Source organism: Oryzias latipes, chromosome 11, assembly GCF_053564925.1.
Source record: "Oryzias latipes strain Hd-rR chromosome 11, Olatipes_Hd-rR_3.1".
NCBI classification, from domain to species: Eukaryota; Metazoa; Chordata; class Actinopteri; order Beloniformes; family Adrianichthyidae; genus Oryzias; species Oryzias latipes.
Window position 1 is genome coordinate 2,614,947 of NC_136247.1, and position 24,239 is coordinate 2,639,185.

The 24,239-nt window shown below is 42.1% G+C and overlaps 1 long non-coding RNA gene and 18 other non-coding genes across 20 annotated transcripts; 12 read left to right on the forward strand and 7 right to left on the reverse strand.

Annotated features, from left to right (window-relative positions):
* Positions 1-217: 217 nt before the first annotated feature.
* trnan-guu (transfer RNA asparagine (anticodon GUU)) lies at positions 218-291 on the forward strand. The gene has a single exon. It is a non-coding gene; the product is annotated as a tRNA-Asn (tRNA).
* A 1,721-nt stretch (positions 292-2,012) lies between these two features.
* On the forward strand, positions 2,013-2,086 carry trnan-guu (transfer RNA asparagine (anticodon GUU)). Its single transcript has one exon. It is a non-coding gene; the product is annotated as a tRNA-Asn (tRNA).
* Positions 2,087-3,807: 1,721 nt separating this feature from the next.
* trnan-guu (transfer RNA asparagine (anticodon GUU)) lies at positions 3,808-3,881 on the forward strand. The gene has a single exon. It is a non-coding gene; the product is annotated as a tRNA-Asn (tRNA).
* A 1,442-nt stretch (positions 3,882-5,323) lies between these two features.
* trnad-guc (transfer RNA aspartic acid (anticodon GUC)) lies at positions 5,324-5,395 on the reverse strand. Its single transcript has one exon. It is a non-coding gene; the product is annotated as a tRNA-Asp (tRNA).
* A 207-nt stretch (positions 5,396-5,602) lies between these two features.
* Positions 5,603-5,676, forward strand: trnan-guu (transfer RNA asparagine (anticodon GUU)). The gene has a single exon. It is a non-coding gene; the product is annotated as a tRNA-Asn (tRNA).
* A 1,442-nt stretch (positions 5,677-7,118) lies between these two features.
* trnad-guc (transfer RNA aspartic acid (anticodon GUC)) lies at positions 7,119-7,190 on the reverse strand. The gene has a single exon. It is a non-coding gene; the product is annotated as a tRNA-Asp (tRNA).
* Positions 7,191-7,397: 207 nt separating this feature from the next.
* On the forward strand, positions 7,398-7,471 carry trnan-guu (transfer RNA asparagine (anticodon GUU)). The gene has a single exon. It is a non-coding gene; the product is annotated as a tRNA-Asn (tRNA).
* Positions 7,472-8,913: 1,442 nt separating this feature from the next.
* trnad-guc (transfer RNA aspartic acid (anticodon GUC)) lies at positions 8,914-8,985 on the reverse strand. The gene has a single exon. It is a non-coding gene; the product is annotated as a tRNA-Asp (tRNA).
* Positions 8,986-10,708: 1,723 nt separating this feature from the next.
* On the reverse strand, positions 10,709-10,780 carry trnad-guc (transfer RNA aspartic acid (anticodon GUC)). Its single transcript has one exon. It is a non-coding gene; the product is annotated as a tRNA-Asp (tRNA).
* A 207-nt stretch (positions 10,781-10,987) lies between these two features.
* On the forward strand, positions 10,988-11,061 carry trnan-guu (transfer RNA asparagine (anticodon GUU)). The gene has a single exon. It is a non-coding gene; the product is annotated as a tRNA-Asn (tRNA).
* Positions 11,062-12,779: 1,718 nt separating this feature from the next.
* On the forward strand, positions 12,780-12,853 carry trnan-guu (transfer RNA asparagine (anticodon GUU)). The gene has a single exon. It is a non-coding gene; the product is annotated as a tRNA-Asn (tRNA).
* A 1,442-nt stretch (positions 12,854-14,295) lies between these two features.
* Positions 14,296-14,367, reverse strand: trnad-guc (transfer RNA aspartic acid (anticodon GUC)). Its single transcript has one exon. It is a non-coding gene; the product is annotated as a tRNA-Asp (tRNA).
* A 207-nt stretch (positions 14,368-14,574) lies between these two features.
* Positions 14,575-14,648, forward strand: trnan-guu (transfer RNA asparagine (anticodon GUU)). The gene has a single exon. It is a non-coding gene; the product is annotated as a tRNA-Asn (tRNA).
* A 2,252-nt stretch (positions 14,649-16,900) lies between these two features.
* Positions 16,901-17,625, forward strand: LOC144995542 (uncharacterized). 2 transcript variants are annotated; one of them, XR_013659104.1, is made up of 4 exons: positions 16,901-16,990; positions 17,062-17,145; positions 17,231-17,296; positions 17,484-17,625. It is a non-coding gene; the product is annotated as an uncharacterized LOC144995542 (long non-coding RNA). The 2 variants fall into 2 exon arrangements; XR_013659103.1 differs by lacking the exon at positions 16,901-16,990 and having other exon boundaries at positions 17,017-17,145.
* Positions 17,626-19,758: 2,133 nt separating this feature from the next.
* trnan-guu (transfer RNA asparagine (anticodon GUU)) lies at positions 19,759-19,832 on the forward strand. Its single transcript has one exon. It is a non-coding gene; the product is annotated as a tRNA-Asn (tRNA).
* Positions 19,833-21,283: 1,451 nt separating this feature from the next.
* On the reverse strand, positions 21,284-21,355 carry trnad-guc (transfer RNA aspartic acid (anticodon GUC)). Its single transcript has one exon. It is a non-coding gene; the product is annotated as a tRNA-Asp (tRNA).
* A 204-nt stretch (positions 21,356-21,559) lies between these two features.
* trnan-guu (transfer RNA asparagine (anticodon GUU)) lies at positions 21,560-21,633 on the forward strand. Its single transcript has one exon. It is a non-coding gene; the product is annotated as a tRNA-Asn (tRNA).
* Positions 21,634-23,075: 1,442 nt separating this feature from the next.
* trnad-guc (transfer RNA aspartic acid (anticodon GUC)) lies at positions 23,076-23,147 on the reverse strand. Its single transcript has one exon. It is a non-coding gene; the product is annotated as a tRNA-Asp (tRNA).
* Positions 23,148-23,354: 207 nt separating this feature from the next.
* On the forward strand, positions 23,355-23,428 carry trnan-guu (transfer RNA asparagine (anticodon GUU)). Its single transcript has one exon. It is a non-coding gene; the product is annotated as a tRNA-Asn (tRNA).
* Positions 23,429-24,239: the final 811 nt, after the last annotated feature.

A 24,239-nucleotide genomic window follows, 5' to 3' on the forward strand; every position in this document is an offset into this window, starting at 1 on the left:
CTAACGAGGAACTGACACACTTGAACAAACATGTCGAAGATGGGTCACAGACGAGCTGGGATGCACACTTTGTTTCCTCAATGGATGAAGTGGCATGAAAAACCAATTCAAATGCAATCTCTCACAAACAGACTTTTTAGTCCATTTCAAATAAGAAATGACATGTCATCATTTACCAACAAGCACTATAATCAGAATGGTATTTTCCACACATGTTGTCTCTGTGGCGCAATAGGCTAGCGCGTTCGGCTGTTAACCGAAAGGTTGGTGGTTCAAGCCCACCCAGAGGCGTTGATTACTCCTGTCCTTCCTTCAATGCTAGTCTCATGTTTACTTCTATCTGGTTAGCTAATTTACCCAGTACTTTCATCCCTCAGCTCATGTAACTTTCTTAACTTCATATTCAAATCCAAATATTTCCCCAGACTCATGAAAATGCAAGAGTGGACACAAAGAGTGGCTGGGACAAGTGCTTTGGAACTTCAAAAGTACACAAAGCATGGTCCTCTTCTGTGCTGCTGCAACACACAGCCTGTTAATTTGGATGGACGCTCAAGCTTTCCCTAGGGCTGTAGGCTGAAGAACGTCTTGGCGCTGCCAACAGACATAGTTCCACTACATTGCAACTACTGAGTATCTTGGTTACTCCACAAGCAAAACACCTCAGTAGACGCCCTGCTTGACAATTCAGTTCAAAAAGAAAGGGCCTTTTTCTCAATTCAATCTTTGCCTTCTGAGCAAGCAAGCACTTGTTAGTTTCACACTTTCCAAAGCTGGTCCTGGAAGATGTCAGGATGGACGAGGAGTCCGACGCACTGCGCTATAGTTGCAGTCTCGTACTGGCACGTGTTTGAATGCAACTTCTGACATTCAGCCAGCAGTCATGCTTATTCTCAGCTGTCCTCAACAATGTAACAGTGCATTATATTTACTGTCAAGCAACATCACCAACAAACTTGGTTGATGTCAAGTCATTCAGACAAAACGGACCTGTTTCTCTTTGGAGACTGTTGTCGGATGTGCTGGAAATGACGGAAAGACTGATCAATCCTTTCTGATTGCCTTTATCAGAAAACTCTTTCTGAGGTTCTGTGTGGTTTGTTTCGTATTTGTTTATAAGAACTTCAATTATATGGAATTTTCAGTTTTAAAGTGAATGGAAAAGGACAAGATGGGATTTCCTGGCGGTGAGAATTGATCTCATCACCAAGGAAACAACTTCTTAGGTCTTTGTCAGACAAGTTACAAATTGTATTTGTCCTTATTCCGGGAGGATTAAGGGCTACCTGGCTGTCATTGGATGCTATTGAAAGAGGTGTCAAGTCATTGCATTAGAACAATCGGTCTGACGACTTAGCTGTAATGCACAGTGGGCATCTTGTTGAACTTACCAAAACCTAACCTTAATTGTGAGAAAACAATGTCATGTCCTTCTTTGAAAGCTGTCTTTGAAAAGAAGCAGAAATGTGACAAGTGCCATATAGGACAGAAGCACTAAAGCTTTAGATGTGGACAAATGTTGTGAAACAGACAGTGCATTTAGAATAAATATTTGAGTCACAAAGAATTGTGGGGTTCATGAATTACCTGTTGATTCTTGCAAAGAAGGCGGCCATTTGTGTGACACCACAGTGAGTGTGTAGGAGTTGATAGAGGTTTCACCAGCAAATAGGGGTTGGTGCAAGATAATGTGTTTTCTAGGAGCCAGTTGAAGGCTGAACTAGAAAAGGGCTCTCCCCGTCAGGGAATCGAACCCTGGTCTTCCGCGTGACAGGCGGAGATACTGTCCACTATACTAACGAAGAACTGACACACTTGAACAAACATGTCGAAGATGGGTCACAGACGAGCTGGGATGCACACTTTGTTTCCTCAATGGATGAAGTGGCATGAAAAACCAATTCAAATGCAATCTCTCACAAACAGACTTTTTAGTCCATTTCAAATAAGAAATGACATGTCATCATTTACCAACAAGCACTATAATCAGAATGGTATTTTCCACACATGTTGTCTCTGTGGCGCAATAGGCTAGCGCGTTCGGCTGTTAACCGAAAGGTTGGTGGTTCAAGCCCACCCAGAGGCGTTGATTACTCCTGTCCTTCCTTCAATGCTAGTCTCATGTTTACTTCTATCTGGTTAGCTAATTTACACAGTACTTTCATCCCTCAGCTCATGTTACTTTCTTAACTTCATATTCAAATCCAAATATTTCCCCAGACTCATGAAAATGCAAGAGTGGACACAAAGAGTGGGTGGGACAAGTGCTTTGGAACTTCAAAAGTACACAAAGCACGGTCCTCTTCTGTGCTGCTGCAACACAAAGCCTGTTAATTTGGATGGACGCTCAAGCTTTCCCTAGGGCTGTAGGCTGAAGAATGTCCTGGCGCTGCCAACAGACATAGTTCCACTACATTGCAACTACTGAGTATCTTGGTTACTCCACAAGCAAAACACCTCAGTAGACGCCCTGCTTGACAATTCAGTTCAAAAAGAAAGGGCCTTTTTCTCAATTCAATCTTTGCCTTCTGAGCAAGCAAGCACTTGTTAGTTTCACACTTTCCAAAGATGGTCCTGGAAGATGTCAGGATGGACGAGGAGTCCGACGCACTGCGCTATAGTTGCAGTCTCGTACTGGCACGTGTTTGAATGCAACTTCTGACATTCAGCCAGCAGTCATGCTTATGCTCAGCTGTCCTCAACAATGTAACAGTGCATTATATTTACTGTCAAGCAACATCACCAACAAACTTGGTTGATGTCAAGTCATTCAGACAAAACGGACCTGTTTCTCTTTGGAGACTGTTGTCGGATGTGCTGGAAATGACGGAAAGACTGATCAATCCTTTCTGATTGCCTTTATCAGAAAACTCTTTCTGAGGTTCTGTGTGGTTTGTTTTGTATTTGTTTATAAGAACTTCAATTATATGGAATTTTCAGTTTTAAAGTGAATGGAAAAGGACAAGATGGGATTTCCTGGCGGTGAGAATTGATCTCATCACCAAGGAAACAACTTCTTAGGTCTTTGTCAGACAAGTTACAAATTGTATTTGTCCTTATTCCGGGAGGATTAAGGGCTACCTGGCTGTCATTGGATGCTATTGAAAGAGGTGTCAAGTCATTGCATTAGAACAATCGGTCTGACGACTTAGCTGTAATGCACAGTGGGCATCTTGTTGAACTTACCAAAACCTAACCTTAATTGTGAGAAAACAATGTCATGTCCTTCTTTGAAAGCTGTCTTTGAGAAGAAGCAGAAATGTGACAAGTGCCATATAGGACAGAAGCACTAAAGCTTTAGATGTGGACAAATGTTGTGAAACAGACAGTGCATTTAGAATAAATATTTGAGTCACACAAAATTGAGGGGTTCATGAATTACCTGTTGATTCTTGCAAAGAAGGCGGCCATTTTTGTGACACCACAGTGAGTGTGTAGGAGTTGATATAGGTTTAACCAGCAAATAGGGGTTGGTGCAAGATAATGTGTTTTCTAGGAGCCAGTTGAAGGCTGAACTAGAAAAGGGCTCTCCCCGTCAGGGAATCGAACCCTGGTCTTCCGCGTGACAGGCGGAGATACTGTCCACTAGACTAACGAGGAACTGACACACTTGAACAAACATGTCGAAGATGGGTCACAGACGAGCTGGGATGCACACTTTGTTTCCTCAATGGATGAAGTGGCATGAAAAACCAATTCAAATGCAATCTCTCACAAACAGACTTTTTAGTCCATTTCAAATAAGAAATGACATGTCATCATTTACCAACAAGCACTATAATCAGAATGGTATTTTCCACACATGTTGTCTCTGTGGCGCAATAGGCTAGCGCGTTCGGCTGTTAACCGAAAGGTTGGTGGTTCAAGCCCACCCAGAGGCGTTGATTACTCCTGTCCTTCCTTCAATGCTAGTCTCATGTTTACTTCTATCTGGTTAGCTAATTTACTCAGTACTTTCATCCCTCAGCTCATGTAACTTTCTTAACTTCATATTCAAATCCAAATATTTCCCCAGACTCATGAAAATGCAAGAGTGGACACAAAGAGTGGGTGGGACAAGTGCTTTGGAACTTCAAAAGTACACAAAGCACGGTCCTCTTCTGTGCTGCTGCAACACACAGCCTGTTAATTTGGATGGACGCTCAAGCTTTCCCTAGGCCTGTAGGCTGAAGAATGTCCTGGCGCTGCCAACAGACATAGTTCAACTACATTGCAACTACTGTGTATCTTGGTTACTCCACAAGCAAAACACCTCAGTAGACGCCCTGCTTGACAATTCAGTTCAAAAAGAAAGGGCCTTTTTCTCAATTCAATCTTTGCCTTCTGAGCAAGCAAGCACTTGTTAGTTTCACACTTTCCAAAGCTGGTCCTGGAAGATGTCAGGATGGACGAGGAGTCCGACACACTGCGCTATAGTTGCAGTCTCGTACTGGCACGTGTTTGAATGCAACTTCTGACATTCAGCCAGCAGTCATGCTTATGCTCAGCTGTCCTCAACAATGTAACAGTGCATTATATTTACTGTCAAGCAACATCACCAACAAACTTGGTTGATGTCAAGTCATTCAGACAAAACGGACCTGTTTCTCTTTGGAGACTGTTGTCGGATGTGCTGGAAATGACGGAAAGACTGATCAATGCTTTCTGATTGCCTTTATCAGAAAACTCTTTCTGAGGTTCTGTGTGGTTTGTTTTGTATTTGTTTATAAGAACTTCAATTATATGGAATTTTCAGTTTTAAAGTGAATGGAAAAGGACAAGATGGGATTTCCTGGTGGTGAGAATTGATCTCATCACCAAGGAAACAACTTCTTAGGTCTTTGTCAGACAAGTTACAAATTGTATTTGTCCTTATTCCGGGAGGATTAAGGGCTACCTGGCTGTCATTGGATGCTATTGAAAGAGGTGTCAAGTCATTGCATTAGAACAATCGGTCTGACGACTTAGCTGTAATGCACAGTGGGCATCTTGTTGAACTTACCAAAACCTAACCTTAATTGTGAGAAAACAATGTCATGTCCTTCTTTGAAAGCTGTCTTTGAAAAGAAGCAGAAATGTGACAAGTGCCATATAGGACAGAAGCACTAAAGCTTTAGATGTGGACAAATGTTGTGAAACAGACAGTGCATTTAGAATAAATATTTGAGTCACAAAGAATTGTGGGGTTCATGAATTACCTGTTGATTCTTGCAAAGAAGGCGGCCATTTTTGTGACACCGCAGTGAGTGTGTAGGAGTTGATAGAGGTTTCACCAGCAAATAGGGGTTGGTGCAAGATAATGTGTTTTCTAGGAGCCAGTTGAAGGCTGAACTAGAAAAGGGCTCTCCCCGTCAGGGAATCGAACCCTGGTCTTCCGCGTGACAGGCGGAGATACTGTCCACTATACTAACGAGGAACTGACACACTTGAACAAACATGTCGAAGATGGGTCACAGACGAGCTGGGATGCACACTTTGTTTCCTCAATGGATGAAGTGGCATGAAAAACCAATTCAAATGCAATCTCTCACAAACAGACTTTTTAGTCCATTTCAAATAAGAAATGACATGTCATCATTTACCAACAAGCACTATAATCAGAATGGTATTTTCCACACATGTTGTCTCTGTGGCGCAATAGGCTAGCGCGTTCGGCTGTTAACCGAAAGGTTGGTGGTTCAAGCCCACCCAGAGGCGTTGATTACTCCTGTCCTTCCTTCAATGCTAGTCTCATGTTTACTTCTATCTGGTTAGCTAATTTAACCAGTACTTTCATCCCTCAGCTCATGTAACTTTCTTAACTTCATATTCAAATCCAAATATTTCCCCAGACTCATGAAAATGCAAGAGTGGACACAAAGAGTGGGTGGGACAAGTGCTTTGGAACTTCAAAAGTACACAAAGCACGGTCCTCTTCTGTGCTGCTGCAACACACAGCCTGTTAATTTGGATGGACGCTCAAGCTTTCCCTAGGGCTGTAGGCTGAAGAACGTCCTGGCGCTGCCAACAGACATAGTTCCACTACATTGCAACTACTGAGTATCTTGGTTACTCCACAAGCAAAACACCTCAGTAGACGCCCTGCTTGACAATTCAGTTCAAAAAGAAAGGGCCTTTTTCTCAATTCAATCTTTGCCTTCTGAGCAAGCAAGCACTTGTTAGTTTCACACTTTCCAAAGCTGGTCCTGGAAGATGTCAGGATGGACGAGGAGTCCGACACACTGCGCTATAGTTGCAGTCTCGTACTGGCACGTGTTTGAATGCAACTTCTGACATTCAGCCAGCAGTCATGCTTATGCTCAGCTGTCCTCAACAATGTAACAGTGCATTATATTTACTGTCAAGCAACATCACCAACAAACTTGGTTGATGTCAAGTCATTCAGACAAAACGGACCTGTTTCTCTTTGGAGACTGTTGTCGGATGTGCTGGAAATGACGGAAAGACTGATCAATGCTTTCTGATTGCCTTTATCAGAAAACTCTTTCTGAGGTTCTGTGTGGTTTGTTTTGTATTTGTTTATAAGAACTTCAATTATATGGAATTTTCAGTTTTAAAGTGAATGGAAAAGGACAAGATGGGATTTCCTGGTGGTGAGAATTGATCTCATCACCAAGGAAACAACTTCTTAGGTCTTTGTCAGACAAGTTACAAATTGTATTTGTCCTTATTCCGGGAGGATTAAGGGCTACCTGGCTGTCATTGGATGCTATTGAAAGAGGTGTCAAGTCATTGCATTAGAACAATCGGTCTGACGACTTAGCTGTAATGCACAGTGGGCATCTTGTTGAACTTACCAAAACCTAACCTTAATTGTGAGAAAACAATGTCATGTCCTTCTTTGAAAGCTGTCTTTGAAAAGAAGCAGAAATGTGACAAGTGCCATATAGGACAGAAGCACTAAAGCTTTAGATGTGGACAAATGTTGTGAAACAGACAGTGCATTTAGAATAAATATTTGAGTCACAAAGAATTGTGGGGTTCATGAATTACCTGTTGATTCTTGCAAAGAAGGCGGCCATTTTTGTGACACCGCAGTGAGTGTGTAGGAGTTGATAGAGGTTTCACCAGCAAATAGGGGTTGGTGCAAGATAATGTGTTTTCTAGGAGCCAGTTGAAGGCTGAACTAGAAAAGGGCTCTCCCCGTCAGGGAATCGAACCCTGGTCTTCCGCGTGACAGGCGGAGATACTGTCCACTATACTAACGAGGAACTGACACACTTGAACAAACATGTCGAAGGTGGGTCACAGACGAGCTGGGATGCACACTTTGTTTCCTCAATGGATGAAGTGGCATGAAAAACCAATTCAAATGCAATCTCTCACAAACAGACTTTTTAGTCCATTTCAAATAAGAAATGACATGTCATCATTTACCAACAAGCACTATAATCAGAATGGTATTTTCCACACATGTTGTCTCTGTGGCGCAGTAGGCTAGCGCGTTCGGCTGTTAACCGAAAGGTTGGTGGTTCAAGCCCACCCAGAGGCGTTGATTACTCCTGTCCTTCCTTCAATGCTAGTCTCATGTTTACTTCTATCTGGTTTGCTAATTTACTCAGTACTTTCATCCCTCAGCTCATGTAACTTTCTTAACTTCATATTCAAATCGAAATATTTCCCCAGACTCATGAAAATGCAAGAGTGGACACAAAGAGTGGGTGGGACAAGTGCTTTGGAACTTCAAAAGTACACAAAGCACGGTCCTCTTCTGTGCTGCTGCAACACACAGCCTGTTAATTTGGATGGACGCTCAAGCTTTCCCTAGGGCTGTAGGCTGAAGAACGTCCAGGCGCTGCCAACAGACATAGTTCCACTACATTGCAACTACTGAGTATCTTGGTTACTCCACAAGCAAAACACCTCAGTAGACGCCCTGCTTGACAATTCAGTTCAAAAAGAAAGGGCCTTTTTCTCAATTCAATCTTTGCCTTCTGAGCAAGCAAGCACTTGTTAGTTTCACACTTTCCAAAGCTGGTCCTGGAAGATGTCAGGATGGACGAGGAGTCCGACACACTGCGCTATAGTTGCAGTCTCGTACTGGCACGTGTTTGAATGCAACTTCTGACATTCAGCCAGCAGTCATGCTTATGCTCAGCTGTCCTCAACAATGTAACAGTGCATTATATTTACTGTCAAGCAACATCACCAACAAACTTGGTTGATGTCAAGTCATTCAGACAAAACGGACCTGTTTCTCTTTGGAGACTGTTGTCGGATGTGCTGGAAATGACGGAAAGACTGATCAATCCTTTCTGATTGCCTTTATCAGAAAACTCTTTCTAAGGTTCTGTGTGGTTTGTTTTGTATTTGTTTATAAGAACTTCAATTATATGGAATTTTCAGTTTTAAAGTGAATGGAAAAGGACAAGATGGGATTTCCTGGCGGTGAGAATTGATCTCATCACCAAGGAAACAACTTCTTAGGTCTTTGTCAGACAAGTTACAAATTGTATTTGTCCTTATTCCGGGAGGATTAAGGGCTACCTGGCTGTCATTGGATGCTATTGAAAGAGGTGTCAAGTCATTGCATTAGAACAATCGGTCTGACGACTTAGCTGTAATGCACAGTGGGCATCTTGTTGAACTTACCAAAACCTAACCTTAATTGTGAGAAAACAATGTCATGTCCTTCTTTGAAAGCTGTCTTTGAAAAGAAGCAGAAATGTGACAAGTGCCATATAGGACAGAAGCACTAAAGCTTTAGATGTGGACAAATGTTGTGAAACAGACAGTGCATTTAGAATAAATATTTGAGTCACAAAGAATTGTGGGGTTCATGAATTACCTGTTGATTCTTGCAAAGAAGGCGGCCATTTTTGTAACACCACTGTGAGTGTGTAGGAGTTGATAGAGGTTTCACCAGCAAATAGGGGTTGGTGCAAGATAATGTGTTTTCTAGGAGCCAGTTGAAGGCTGAACTAGAAAAGGGCTCTCCCCGTCAGGGAATCGAACCCTGGTCTTCCGCGTGACAGGCGGAGATACTGTCCACTATACTAACGAGGAACTGACACACTTGAACAAACATGTCGAAGATGGGTCACAGACGAGCTGGGATGCACACTTTGTTTCCTCAATGGATGAAGTGGCATGAAAAACCAATTCAAATGCAATCTCTCACAAACAGACTTTTTAGTCCATTTCAAATAAGAAATGACATGTCATCATTTACCAACAAGCACTATAATCAGAATGGTATTTTCCACACATGTTGTCTCTGTGGCGCAGTAGGCTAGCGCGTTCGGCTGTTAACCGAAAGGTTGGTGGTTCAAGCCCACCCACAGGCGTTGATTACTCCTGTCCTTCCTTCAATGCTAGTCTCATGTTTACTTCTATCTGGTTTGCTAATTTACTCAGTACTTTCATCCCTCAGCTCATGTAACTTTCTTAACTTCATATTCAAATCGAAATATTTCCCCAGACTCATGAAAATGCAAGAGTGGACACAAAGAGTGGGTGGGACAAGTGCTTTGGAACTTCAAAAGTACACAAAGCACAGTCCTCTTCTGTGCTGCTGCAACACACAGCCTGTTAATTTGGATGGACGCTCAAGCTTTCCCTAGGGCTGTAGGCTGAAGAACGTCCAGGCGCTGCCAACAGACATAGTTCCACTACATTGCAACTACTGAGTATCTTGGTTACTCCACAAGCAAAACACCTCAGTAGACGCCCTGCTTGACAATTCAGTTCAAAAAGAAAGGGCCTTTTTCTCAATTCAATCTTTGCCTTCTGAGCAAGCAAGCACTTGTTAGTTTCACACTTTCCAAAGCTGGTCCTGGAAGATGTCAGGATGGACGAGGAGTCCGACGCACTGCGCTATAGTTGCAGTCTCGTACTGGCACGTGTTTGAATGCAACTTCTGACATTCAGCCAGCAGTCATGCTTATGCTCAGCTGTCCTCAACAATGTAACAGTGCATTATATTTACTGTCAAGCAACATCACCAACAAACTTGGTTGATGTCAAGTCATTCAGACAAAACGGACCTGTTTCTCTTTGGAGACTGTTGTCGGATGTGCTGGAAATGACGTAAAGACTGATCAATCCTTTCTGATTGCCTTTATCAGAAAACTCTTTCTAAGGTTCTGTGTGGTTTGTTTTGTATTTGTTTATAAGAACTTCAATTATATGGAATTTTCAATTTTAAAGTGAATGGAAAAGGACAAGATGGGATTTCCTGGCGGTGAGAATTGATCTCATCACCAAGGAAACAACTTCTTAGGTCTTTGTCAGATAAGTTACAAATTGTATTTGTCCTTATTCCGGGAGGATTAAGGGCTACCTGGCTGTCATTGGATGCTATTGAAAGAGGTGTCAAGTCATTGCATTAGAACAATCGGTCTGACGACTTAGCTGTAATGCACAGTGGGCATCTTGTTGAACTTACCAAAACCTAACCTTAATTGTGAGAAAACAATGTCATGTCCTTCTTTGAAAGCTGTCTTTGAAAAGAAGCAGAAATGTGACAAGTGCCATATAGGACAGAAGCACTAAAGCTTTAGATGTGGACAAATGTTGTGAAACAGACAGTGCATTTAGAATAAATATTTGAGTCACAAAGAATTGAGGGGTTCATGAATTACCTGTTGATTCTTGCAAAGAAGGCGGCCATTTTTGTGACACCACCGTGAGTGTGTAGGAGTTGATAGAGGTTTCACCAGCAAATAGGGGTTGGTGCAAGATAATGTGTTTTCTAGGAGCCAGTTGAAGGCTGAACTAGAAAAGGGCTCTCCCCGTCAGGGAATCGAACCCTGGTCTTCCGCGTGACAGGCGGAGATACTGTCCACTATACTAACGAGGAACTGACACACTTGAACAAACATGTCGAAGATGGGTCACAGACGAGCTGGGATGCACACTTTGTTTCCTCAATGGATGAAGTGGCATGAAAAACCAATTCAAATGCAATCTCTCACAAACAGACTTTTTAGTCCATTTCAAATAAGAAATGACATGTCATCATTTACCAACAAGCACTATAATCAGAATGGTATTTTCCACACATGTTGTCTCTGTGGCGCAATAGGCTAGCGCGTTCGGCTGTTAACCAAAAGGTTGGTGGTTCAAGCCCACCCAGAGGCGTTGATTACTCCTGTCCTTCCTTCAATGCTAGTCTCATGTTTACTTCTATCTGGTTAGCTAATTTACTCAGTACTTTCATCCCTCAGCTCATGTAACTTTCTTAACTTCATATTCAAATCCAAATATTTCCCCAGACTCATGAAAATGCAAGAGTGGACACAAAGAGTGGGTGGGACAAGTGCTTTGGAACTTCAAAAGTACACAAAGCACAGGCCTCTTCTGTGCTGCTGCAACACACAGCCTGTTAATTTGGATGGACGCTCAAGCTTTCCCTAGGGCTGTAGGCTGAAGAACGTCCTGGCGCTGCCAACAGACATAGTTCCACTACATTGCAACTGCTGAGTATCTTGGTTACTCCACAAGCAAAACACCTCAGTAGACGCCCTGCTTGACAATTCAGTTCAAAAAGAAAGGGCCTTTTTCTCAATTCAATCTTTGCCTTCTGAGCAAGCAAGCACTTGTTAGTTTCACACTTTCCAAAGCTGGTCCTGGAAGATGTCAGGATGGACGAGGAGTCCGACGCACTGCGCTATAGTTGCAGTCTCGTACTGGCACGTGTTTGAATGCAACTTCTGACATTCAGCCAGCAGTCATGCTTATGCTCAGCTGTCCTCAACAATGTAACAGTGCATTATATTTACTGTCAAGCAACATCACCAACAAACTTGGTTGATGTCAAGTCATTCAGACAAAACGGACCTGTTTCTCTTTGGAGACTGTTGTCGGATGTGCTGGAAATGACGGAAAGACTGATCAATCCTTTCTGATTGCCTTTATCAGAAAACTCTTTCTGAGGTTCTGTGTGGTTTGTTTTGTATTTGTTTATAAGAACTTCAATTATATGGAATTTTCAGTTTTAAAGTGAATGGAAAAGGACAAGATGGGATTTCCTGGCGGTGAGAATTGATCTCATCACCAAGGAAACAACTTCTTAGGTCTTTGTCAGACAAGTTACAAATTGTATTTGTCCTTATTCCGGGAGGATTAAGGGCTACCTGGCTGTCATTGGATGCTATTGAAAGAGGTGTCAAGTCATTGCATTAGAACAATCGGTCTGACGACTTAGCTGTAATGCACAGTGGGCATCTTGTTGAACTTACCAAAACCTAACCTTAATTGTGAGAAAACAATGTCATGTCCTTCTTTGAAAGCTGTCTTTGAAAAGAAGCAGAAATGTGACAAGTGCCATATAGGACAGAAGCACTAAAGCTTTAGATGTGGACAAATGTTGTGAAACAGACAGTGCATTTAGAATAAATATTTGAGTCACAAAGAATTGTGGGGTTCATGAATTACCTGTTGATTCTTGCAAAGAAGGCGGCCATTTTTGTGACACCACAGTGAGTGTGTAGGAGTTGATAGAGGTTTCACCAGCAAATAGGGGTTGGTGCAAGATAATGTGTTTTCTAAGAGCCAGTTGAAGGCTGAACTAGAAAAGGGCTCTCCCCGTCAGGGAATCGAACCCTGGTCTTCCGCGTGACAGGCGGAGATACTGTCCACTAGACTAACGAGGAACTGACACACTTGAACAAACATGTCGAAGATGGGTCACAGACGAGCTGGGATGCACACTTTGTTTCCTCAATGGATGAAGTGGCATGAAAAACCAATTCAAATGCAATCTCTCACAAACAGACTTTTTAGTCCATTTCAAATAAGAAATGACATATCATTTACCAACAAGCACTATAATCAGAATGGTATTTTCCACACATGTTGTCTCTGTGGCGCAATAGGCTAGCGCGTTCGGCTGTTAACCAAAAGGTTGGTGGTTCAAGCCCACCCAGAGGCGTTGATTACTCCTGTCCTTCCTTCAATGCTAGTCTCATGTTTACTTCTATCTGGTTAGCTAATTTACTCAGTACTTTCATCCCTCAGCTCATGTAACTTTCTTAACTTCATATTCAAATCCAAATATTTCCCCAGACTCATGAAAATGCAAGAGTGGACACAAAGAGTGGGTGGGACAAGTGCTTTGGAACTTCAAAAGTACACAAAGCACAGGCCTCTTCTGTGCTGCTGCAACACACAGCCTGTTAATTTGGATGGACGCTCAAGCTTTCCCTAGGGCTGTAGGCTGAAGAACGTCCTGGCGCTGCCAACAGACATAGTTCCACTACATTGCAACTACTGAGTATCTTGGTTACTCCACAAGCAAAACACCTCAGTAGACGCCCTGCTTGACAATTCAGTTCAAAAAGAAAGGGCCTTTTTCTCAATTCAATCTTTGCCTTCTGAGCAAGCAAGCACTTGTTAGTTTCACACTTTCCAAAGCTGGTCCTGGAAGATGTCAGGATGGACGAGGAGTCCGACGCACTGCGCTATAGTTGCAGTCTCGTACTGGCACGTGTTTGAATGCAACTTCTGACATTCAGCCAGCAGTCATGCTTATGCTCAGCTGTCCTCAACAATGTAACAGTGCATTATATTTACTCTCAAGCAACATCACCAACAAACTTGGTTGATGTCAAGTCATTCAGACAAAACGGACCTGTTTCTCTTTGGAGACTGTTGTCAGATGTGCTGGAAATGACGGAAAGACTGATCAATGCTTTCTGATTGCCTTTATCAGAAAACTCTTTCTGAGGTTCTGTGTGGTTTGTTTTGTATTTGTTTATAAGAACTTCAATTATATGGAATTTTCAGTTTTAAAGTGAATGGAAAAGGACAAGATGGGATTTCCTGGCGGTGAGAATTGATCTCATCACCAAGGAAACAACTTCTTAGGTCTTTGTCAGACAAGTTACAAATTGTATTTGTCCTTATTCCGGGAGGATTAAGGGCTACCTGGCTGTCATTGGATGCTATCGAAAGAGGTGTCAAGTCATTGCATTAGAACAATCGGTCTGACGACTTAGCTGTAATGCACAGTGGGCATCTTGTTGAACTTACCAAAACCTAACCTTAATTGTGAGAAAACAATGTCATGTCCTTCTTTGAAAGCTGTCTTTGAAAAGAAGCAGAAATGTGACAAGTGCCATATAGGACAGAAGCACTAAAGCTTTAGATGTGGACAAATGTTGTGAAACAGACAGTGCATTTAGAATAAATATTTGAGTCGCAAAGAATTGTGGGGTTCATGAATTACCTGTTGATTCTTGCAAAGAAGGCGGCCATTTTTGTGACACCACAGTGAGTGTGTAGGAGTTGAAAGAGGTTTCACCAGCAAATAGGGGTTGGTGCAAGATAATGTGTTTTCTAGGAGCCAGTTGAAGGCTGAACTAGAAAAGGGCTCTCCCCGTCAGGGAATCGAACCCTGGTCTTCCGCGTGACAGGCGGAGATACTATCCACTATACTAACGAGGAACTGACACACTTGAACAAACATGTCGAAGATGGGTCACAGACGAGCTGGGATGCACACTTTGTTTCCTCAATGGATGAAGTGGCATGAAAAACCAATTCAAATGCAATCTCTCACAAACAGACTTTTTAGTCCATTTCAAATAAGAAATGACATGTCATCATTTACCAACAAGCACTATAATCAGAATGGTATTTTTCACACATGTTGTCTCTGTGGCGCAATAGGCTAGCGCGTTTGGCTGTTAACCGAAAGGTTGGTGGTTCAAGCCCACCCAGAGGCGTTGATTACTCCTGTCCTTCCTTCAATGCTAGTCTCATGTTTACTTCTATCTGGTTAGCTAATTTAACGAGTACTTTCATCCCTCAGCTCATTGAACTTTCTTAACTTCATAATCATATCCAAATATTTCCCCAGACTCATGAAAATGCAAGAGTGGACACAGAGTGGACACAGAGTGGGTGGGACAAGTGCTTTGGAACTTCAAAAGTACACAAAGCACGGTCCTTTTCTGTGCTGCTGCAACACACAGCCTGTTAATTTGGATGGACGCTCAAGCTTTCCCTAGGGCTGTAGGCTGAAGAACGTCCTGGCGCTGCCAACAGACATAGTTCCACTACATTGCAACTACTGAGTATCTTGGTTACTCCACAAGCAAAACACCTCAGTAGACGCCCTGCTTGACAATTCAGTTCAAAAAGAAAGGGCCTTTTTCTCAATTCAATCTTTGCCTTCTGAGCAAGCAAGCACTTGTTAGTTTCACACTTTCCAAAGCTGGTCCTGGAAGATGTCAGGATGGACGAGGAGTCCGACGCACTGCGCTATAGTTGCAGTCTCGTACTGGCACCTGTTTGAATGCAACTTCTGACATTCAGCCAGCAGTCATGCTTATGCTCAGCTGTCCTCAACAATGTAACAGTGCATTATATTTACTGTCAAGCAACATCACCAACAAACTTGGTTGATGTCAAGTCATTCAGACAAAAAGGACCTGTTTCTCTTTGGAGACTGTTGTCGGATGTGCTGGAAATGACGGAAAGACTGATCAATGCTTTCTGATTGCTTTTATCAGAAAACTCTTTCTGAGGTTCTGTGTGGTTTGTTTTGTATTTGTTTATAAGAACTTCAATTATATGGAATTTTCAGTTTTAAAGTGAATGGAAAAGGACAAGATGGGATTTCCTGGCGGTGAGAATTGATCTCATCACCAAGGAAACAACTTTTTAGGTCTTTGTCAGACAAGTTACAAATTGTATTTGTCCTTATTCCGGGAGGATTAAGGGCTACCTGGCTGTCATTGGATGCTATCGAAAGAGGTGTCAAGTCATTGCATTAGAACAATCGGTCTGACGACTTAGCTGTAATGCACAGTGGGCATCTTGTTGAACTTACCAAAACCTAACCTTAATTGTGAGAAAACAATGTCATGTCCTTCTTTGAAAGCTGTCTTTGAAAAGAAGCAGAAATGTGACAAGTGCCATATAGGACAGAAGCACTAAAGCTTTAGATGTGGACAAATGTTGTGAAACAGACAGTGCATTTAGAATAAATATTTGAGTCGCAAAGAATTGTGGGGTTCATGAATTACCTGTTGATTCTTGCAAAGAAGGCGGCCATTTTTGTGACACCACAGTGAGTGTGTAGGAGTTGAAAGAGGTTTCACCAGCAAATAGGGGTTGGTGCAAGATAATGTGTTTTCTAGGAGCCAGTTGAAGGCTGAACTAGAAAAGGGCTCTCCCCGTCAGGGAATCGAACCCTGGTCTTCGGGAGCCGAAAATGGTTAAGCTTAACTCTCTTAACTTTTCTCATTCATTCTCTATGGTAGTTCTTAACACTACGGATGTAATTTACTTTTTCACCACTAGCGGGATTTTGGGGGCGCTGTTTCCACATCGCCTTAGTAGTAAGGATTTTACAGGAAGAGCCTTCAGGAAGAGAAAACAACAACAATCCTGCGGCCAGATTTGATCCGATCGCTGTTAAAACACAAGAGCACAACAAGTTAAAGTCAAGTTAAAGTCTGATGTAAGTAAAAAAAAATGTACAAGACAAAGTATCTAATCTGAAGACATTTCTCTTTCCGTCATTGTTGAACATGAAACTCCAGCGGTGAGGATAACAGCTGGATGAGAAGAATGTCTAACTAGAAACTTTGAGCAGTTTTGTGTGTGTGTTTGTGTGTGTGTTTTCAAAGCCTTTTTTTTTTTTACCCAAGGTAGTGTGGAGGTGAACAGGGGTTACATTACATTTTCTATGCTATTTTTATAATGCACAACAGGGGTTACAGTACTTTATGATCAATTTAATGGATTATATGTATGCAGGTATATTGCATAGCAGGAATATGCAAAATTAAAGATTTGAGGAACTGTTTAGCTGAAAGATCAGTGGAGCCACCTTCAAGTAGTGAGGACAACCAGCTGGTTGGATTTGGTGTGCATTCTAAGAAGACCTGGAGGGATGTCTGGTAGAGAAGAGAAGATGGATGTGCATCATTTATCCTCAGGAAACAGTGGGTTTCAGGCAGCAAAACGTTCCTGCTCCAGCAGTACCTGAAGAAGAAAGAGGCTCAGACTCAGAGCTCTTCAGAACCTGCTCTTCCTAAACCTTCTTCTAGTCTTCCAGGTCTGTGGCAGACTAGACGTTCATGCTGACGTTAGTAAATATGGTAGAAATGATGTTTCCCATCTTTTCAGTGTCTTCTTTAGAGATGGAAGATGATGAAGAGTTGGAGAGAATGATGCTCTATGTCTCTCCATCCAAACTCCTCCCTTTACAAGGTAAAATTAAATCACACACAAGTACACACTGAGTGTTAATTACTACTTCTGATTCCAACCTGTTTTCTTATTTCTTTTACTAAAGAGCAGGGACATGTAGTGAAGAAGATGACAGGACCAACGTGTTTAGAAACAATCCCAACCCAGCCAAGTGAGCAACACCAACATGTATCACATGTTGATTATGTTTCTGTATGCAGAATAGTAGTACTAGTAGTTGAAAAACTGATACTAGACTACATGTTAGTCTTAGATCACTCCTTTCTTTACACTCAGCACTTTTAAATGTGTCTGTTCAAATAGATGCATATTCATATGTTTACTTTATTTTCTTGCAGGTTCACTGAGTAAAGGTCTAGCTGCTGCTGCTGCTGTCGCTGGTACCTGATGGTTCTGTCGTAAACCAGGATCACCTTTTCCTTTCCTCTGTTTGCTGGTTGGCCACGTTCTGTTCTAATGCAGGTGTTTTGTGTGATTGCTTTTGTGATGCTGAAGGTATTCATTGTTCGTCGTTGAGGGTAAATTCAGAAATATTTTATTTGCATGAGTTTCTCATGAAAGTGATTGAAAGAAACCAGTCTTAAAAAGCAGAATTACAACAAAAGTACATGTCTTAACACGTCAGAGTAAAGTGGTTACACATGGATTATTACATCATAATGGTACCTTTCCTGGTCAATCAAAATATTAAAAAAGGAAAATAATTATTCATTTATTGATTTTCATACCACACCTGTTCTATTGAGCATGTTTTCTTAGATGGTTTTGAGTGTTTTGCACAATTACTAACAAAGAACTCTAAATACTTTGGGCTTTAGTGATGGATATTTCTGTTGATCTGAATCCAGACCAGCCTGAGAAGTCCAGCTGTCCTGCTGCTACACATGCAGGTGAGTTTTGGGGATCATTTGTCAGCTTTACTCTGCTGCAGCGTCCTGTCTGTTTCTGACTGTCTTTTTCCACCAGTTTCTTCTGCTCCAGTGAAGACTCCGATGCCAGTACCACCAGAGTTCCTCGCCTTGGAAATGCCTCAAAGTGTCCAGGATAAAACCTACAGTCAGTGCATTAACTTTGACAAAAATGCAAAGTACTGTATTCATTTGGACTTTGAGATAATATTTTATTCAACAACTCATGTTATTTTTTTATTTTTCCAGCAGTCGTTGGAAGACCCTCAGCTCAGTCTGCAGCTCCTCCTCCTGCTCACTTTCAGCCAACGCCTGCTGCTTCACCACTTCCATCTTATGACCAAGATGTTAGAAGCTGGAACTGATCTCCCCAGCAGAGGATCTGGATGAAAACAGAGATGGAGGCCTTAGGACTGTGGCCCGGGTGTCCACCTGTGAGACCTGCAATGAATATGATCTGCTTGTGGCGTATCCCACCTCAGAACATCATTTACCGTAAAACCTTTGGAGACCCAGCAGCTGTGGTATAAACTCACTCAAGGAAGTGAAACTGTCACTGTGCCAGTTGTGACTCTCCCTCATGCTTAAACCAGAAGAAGCTCCTCTAACTCAGACCGACGTTGAAATAATGGTGAAGGAGATTGTAGGTCTGCAGCAACAACAGCAGAAACCTGGAAAAAAGATGATACACAACTGTCTTGCTTGTGGGCAGCCTTGTTACTTTGAGGATGGATCTTCTGTTCATTTATCTGTCTGGGGATGTAAAATACCTCTACTGCTCCAAAAAGGTACACTAGATCTATGCAGCAGAAGTCCTTACCAACCCCAGAATCCCATTTGCAGACTTTGCTGTCAGTCCATTTTTTGACAGAGAGTTAAAGGCTGCATTCATGGTCACACACTGATTATGATAGAACTCCTGATTTTATCCTTCAATGTGAAAATATTTGTAATTTAGTTTGTGAAATCTATTTTGTGAATACAATTTTCTTACAGTTTTGTTCTTGAATTGTTTAGAAAAAGCAACAATATTTACTTCTACCTCAATTCATTTTACATCTTTAAATTACTTGTATTAATTTTTGCATATTTAAATCCTTCTGCCCTTTAATTGTAGATACATGGTTGAACGTTTTGTGTTAAATACTGTTTATTTATTTATTGCTTGTTGATATCTTAATAAAGCATGGTTGAAATTGAAATGACTGTTTTTAGGCACAAGGAAAGATGGAAGTAGAAAACAATAATTATGAAATGTCATTTTCAGTTTAACATTAAAACATTTATTATACCCTAACTTCTGACTGACATCACTCTAACCGGGGCTCGAACTCGGTACCAAAGGATTTCATCACCTTGGAAAGCATTCCACAAGCCACAATTTGATTGGCTGCCTGTGCTGCAGAAGCTGCAATTTGATTGGCTGTTCCGTGTTACAGGTATATACGGCTGGCCCGCGCGTGACAGGCGGAGATACTATCCACTATACTAACGAGGAACTGACACACTTGAACAAACATGTCGAAGATGGGTCACAGACGAGCTGGGATGCACACTTTGTTTCCTCAATGGATGAAGTGGCATGAAAAACCAATTCAAATGCAATCTCTCACAAACAGACTTTTTAGTCCATTTCAAATAAGAAATGACATGTCATCATTTACCAACAAGCACTATAATCAGAATGGTATTTTTCACACATGTTGTCTCTGTGGCGCAATAGGCTAGCGCGTTTGGCTGTTAACCGAAAGGTTGGTGGTTCAAGCCCACCCAGAGGCGTTGATTACTCCTGTCCTTCCTTCAATGCTAGTCTCATGTTTACTTCTATCTGGTTAGCTAATTTAACGAGTACTTTCATCCCTCAGCTCATTGAACTTTCTTAACTTCATAATCATATCCAAATATTTCCCCAGACTCATGAAAATGCAAGAGTGGACACAGAGTGGACACAGAGTGGGTGGGACAAGTGCTTTGGAACTTCAAAAGTACACAAAGCACGGTCCTTTTCTGTGCTGCTGCAACACACAGCCTGTTAATTTGGATGGACGCTCAAGCTTTCCCTAGGGCTGTAGGCTGAAGAACGTCCTGGCGCTGCCAACAGACATAGTTCCACTACATTGCAACTACTGAGTATCTTGGTTACTCCACAAGCAAAACACCTCAGTAGACGCCCTGCTTGACAATTCAGTTCAAAAAGAAAGGGCCTTTTTCTCAATTCAATCTTTGCCTTCTGAGCAAGCAAGCACTTGTTAGTTTCACACTTTCCAAAGCTGGTCCTGGAAGATGTCAGGATGGACGAGGAGTCCGACGCACTGCGCTATAGTTGCAGTCTCGTACTGGCACCTGTTTGAATGCAACTTCTGACATTCAGCCAGCAGTCATGCTTATGCTCAGCTGTCCTCAACAATGTAACAGTGCATTATATTTACTGTCAAGCAACATCACCAACAAACTTGGTTGATGTCAAGTCATTCAGACAAAACGGACCTGTTTCTCTTTGGAGACTGTTGTCGGATGTGCTGGAAATGACGGAAAGACTGATCAATGCTTTCTGATTGCTTTTATCAGAAAACTCTTTCTGAGGTTCTGTGTGGTTTGTTTTGTATTTGTTTATAAGAACTTCAATTATATGGAATTTTCAGTTTTAAAGTGAATGGAAAAGGACAAGATGGGATTTCCTGGCGGTGAGAATTGATCTCATCACCAAGGAAACAACTTTTTAGGTCTTTGTCAGACAAGTTACAAATTGTATTTGTCCTTATTCCGGGAGGATTAAGGGCTACCTGGCTGTCATTGGATGCTATTGAAAGAGGTGTCAAGTCATTGCATTAGAACAATCGGTCTGACGACTTAGCTGTAATGCACAGTGGGCATCTTGTTGAACTTACCAAAACTTAACCTTAATTGTGAGAAAACAATGTCATGTCCTTCTTTGAAAGCTGTCTTTAAAAAGAAGCGGAAATGTGACAAGTGCCATATAGGACAGAAGCACTAAAGCTTTAGATGTGGACAAATGTTGTGAAACAGACAGTGCATTTAGAATAAATATTTGAGTCACAAAAAATTGAGGGGTTCATGAATTACCTGTTGATTCTTGCAAAGAAGGCGGCCATTTTTGTGACACCACAGTGAGTGTGTAGGAGTTGATAGAGGTTTAACCAGCAAATAGGGGTTGGTGCAAGATAATGTGTTTTCTAGGAGCCAGTTGAAGGCTGAACTAGAAAAGGGCTCTCCCCGTCAGGGAATCGAACCCTGGTCTTCCGCGTGACAGGCGGAGATACTGTCCACTATACTAACGAGGAACTGACACACTTGAACAAACATGTCGAAGATGGGTCACAGACGAGCTGGGATGCACACTTTGTTTCCTCAATGGATGAAGTGGCATGAAAAACCAATTCAAATGCAATCTCTCACAAACAGACTTTTTAGTCCATTTCAAATAAGAAATGACATATCATTTACCAACAAGCACTATAATCAGAATGGTATTTTCCACACATGTTGTCTCTGTGGCGCAATAGGCTAGCGCGTTCGGCTGTTAACCAAAAGGTTGGTGGTTCAAGCCCACCCAGAGGCGTTGATTACTCCTGTCCTTCCTTCAATGCTAGTCTCATGTTTACTTCTATCTGGTTAGCTAATTTACTCAGTACTTTCATCCCTCAGCTCATGTAACTTTCTTAACTTCATATTCAAATCCAAATATTTCCCCAGACTCATGAAAATGCAAGAGTGGACACAAAGAGTGGGTGGGACAAGTGCTTTGGAACTTCAAAAGTACACAAAGCACAGGCCTCTTCTGTGCTGCTGCAACACACAGCCTGTTAATTTGGATGGACGCTCAAGCTTTCCCTAGGGCTGTAGGCTGAAGAACGTCCTGGCGCTGCCAACAGACATAGTTCCACTACATTGCAACTACTGAGTATCTTGGTTACTCCACAAGCAAAACACCTCAGTAGACGCCCTGCTTGACAATTCAGTTCAAAAAGAAAGGGCCTTTTTCTCAATTCAATCTTTGCCTTCTGAGCAAGCAAGCACTTGTTAGTTTCACACTTTCCAAAGCTGGTCCTGGAAGATGTCAGGATGGACGAGGAGTCCGACGCACTGCGCTATAGTTGCAGTCTCGTACTGGCACGTGTTTGAATGCAACTTCTGACATTCAGCCAGCAGTCATGCTTATGCTCAGCTGTCCTCAACAATGTAACAGTGCATTATATTTACTCTCAAGCAACATCACCAACAAACTTGGTTGATGTCAAGTCATTCAGACAAAACGGACCTGTTTCTCTTTGGAGACTGTTGTCAGATGTGCTGGAAATGACGGAAAGACTGATCAATGCTTTCTGATTGCCTTTATCAGAAAACTCTTTCTGAGGTTCTGTGTGGTTTGTTTTGTATTTGTTTATAAGAACTTCAATTATATGGAATTTTCAGTTTTAAAGTGAATGGAAAAGGACAAGATGGGATTTCCTGGCGGTGAGAATTGATCTCATCACCAAGGAAACAACTTCTTAGGTCTTTGTCAGACAAGTTACAAATTGTATTTGTCCTTATTCCGGGAGGATTAAGGGCTACCTGGCTGTCATTGGATGCTATCGAAAGAGGTGTCAAGTCATTGCATTAGAACAATCGGTCTGACGACTTAGCTGTAATGCACAGTGGGCATCTTGTTGAACTTACCAAAACCTAACCTTAATTGTGAGAAAACAATGTCATGTCCTTCTTTGAAAGCTGTCTTTGAAAAGAAGCAGAAATGTGACAAGTGCCATATAGGACAGAAGCACTAAAGCTTTAGATGTGGACAAATGTTGTGAAACAGACAGTGCATTTAGAATAAATATTTGAGTCGCAAAGAATTGTGGGGTTCATGAATTACCTGTTGATTCTTGCAAAGAAGGCGGCCATTTTTGTGACACCACAGTGAGTGTGTAGGAGTTGAAAGAGGTTTCACCAGCAAATAGGGGTTGGTGCAAGATAATGTGTTTTCTAGGAGCCAGTTGAAGGCTGAACTAGAAAAGGGCTCTCCCCGTCAGGGAATCGAACCCTGGTCTTCCGCGTGACAGGCGGAGATACTATCCACTATACTAACGAGGAACTGACACACTTGAACAAACATGTCGAAGATGGGTCACAGACGAGCTGGGATGCACACTTTGTTTCCTCAATGGATGAAGTGGCATGAAAAACCAATTCAAATGCAATCTCTCACAAACAGACTTTTTAGTCCATTTCAAATAAGAAATGACATGTCATCATTTACCAACAAGCACTATAATCAGAATGGTATTTTTCACACATGTTGTCTCTGTGGCGCAATAGGCTAGCGCGTTTGGCTGTTAACCGAAAGGTTGGTGGTTCAAGCCCACCCAGAGGCGTTGATTACTCCTGTCCTTCCTTCAATGCTAGTCTCATGTTTACTTCTATCTGGTTAGCTAATTTAACGAGTACTTTCATCCCTCAGCTCATTGAACTTTCTTAACTTCATAATCATATCCAAATATTTCCCCAGACTCATGAAAATGCAAGAGTGGACACAGAGTGGACACAGAGTGGGTGGGACAAGTGCTTTGGAACTTCAAAAGCACACAAAGCACGGTCCTTTTCTGTGCTGCTGCAACACACAGCCTGTTAATTTGGATGGACGCTCAAGCTTTCCCTAGGGCTGTAGGCTGAAGAACGTCCTGGCGCTGCCAACAGACATAGTTCCACTACATTGCAACTACTGAGTATCTTGGTTACTCCACAAGCAAAACACCTCAGTAGACGCCCTGCTTGACAATTCAGTTCAAAAAGAAAGGGCCTTTTTCTCAATTCAATCTTTGCCTTCTGAGCAAGCAAGCACTTGTTAGTTTCACACTTTCCAAAGCTGGTCCTGGAAGATGTCAGGATGGACGAGGAGTCCGACGCACTGCGCTATAGTTGCAGTCTCGTACTGGCACCTGTTTGAATGCAACTTCTGACATTCAGCCAGCAGTCATGCTTATGCTCAGCTGTCCTCAACAATGTAACAGTGCATTATATTTACTGTCAAGCAACATCACCAACAAACTTGGTTGATGTCAAGTCATTCAGACAAAACGGACCTGTTTCTCTTTGGAGACTGTTGTCGGATGTGCTGGAAATGACGGAAAGACTGATCAATGCTTTCTGATTGCTTTTATCAGAAAACTCTTTCTGAGGTTCTGT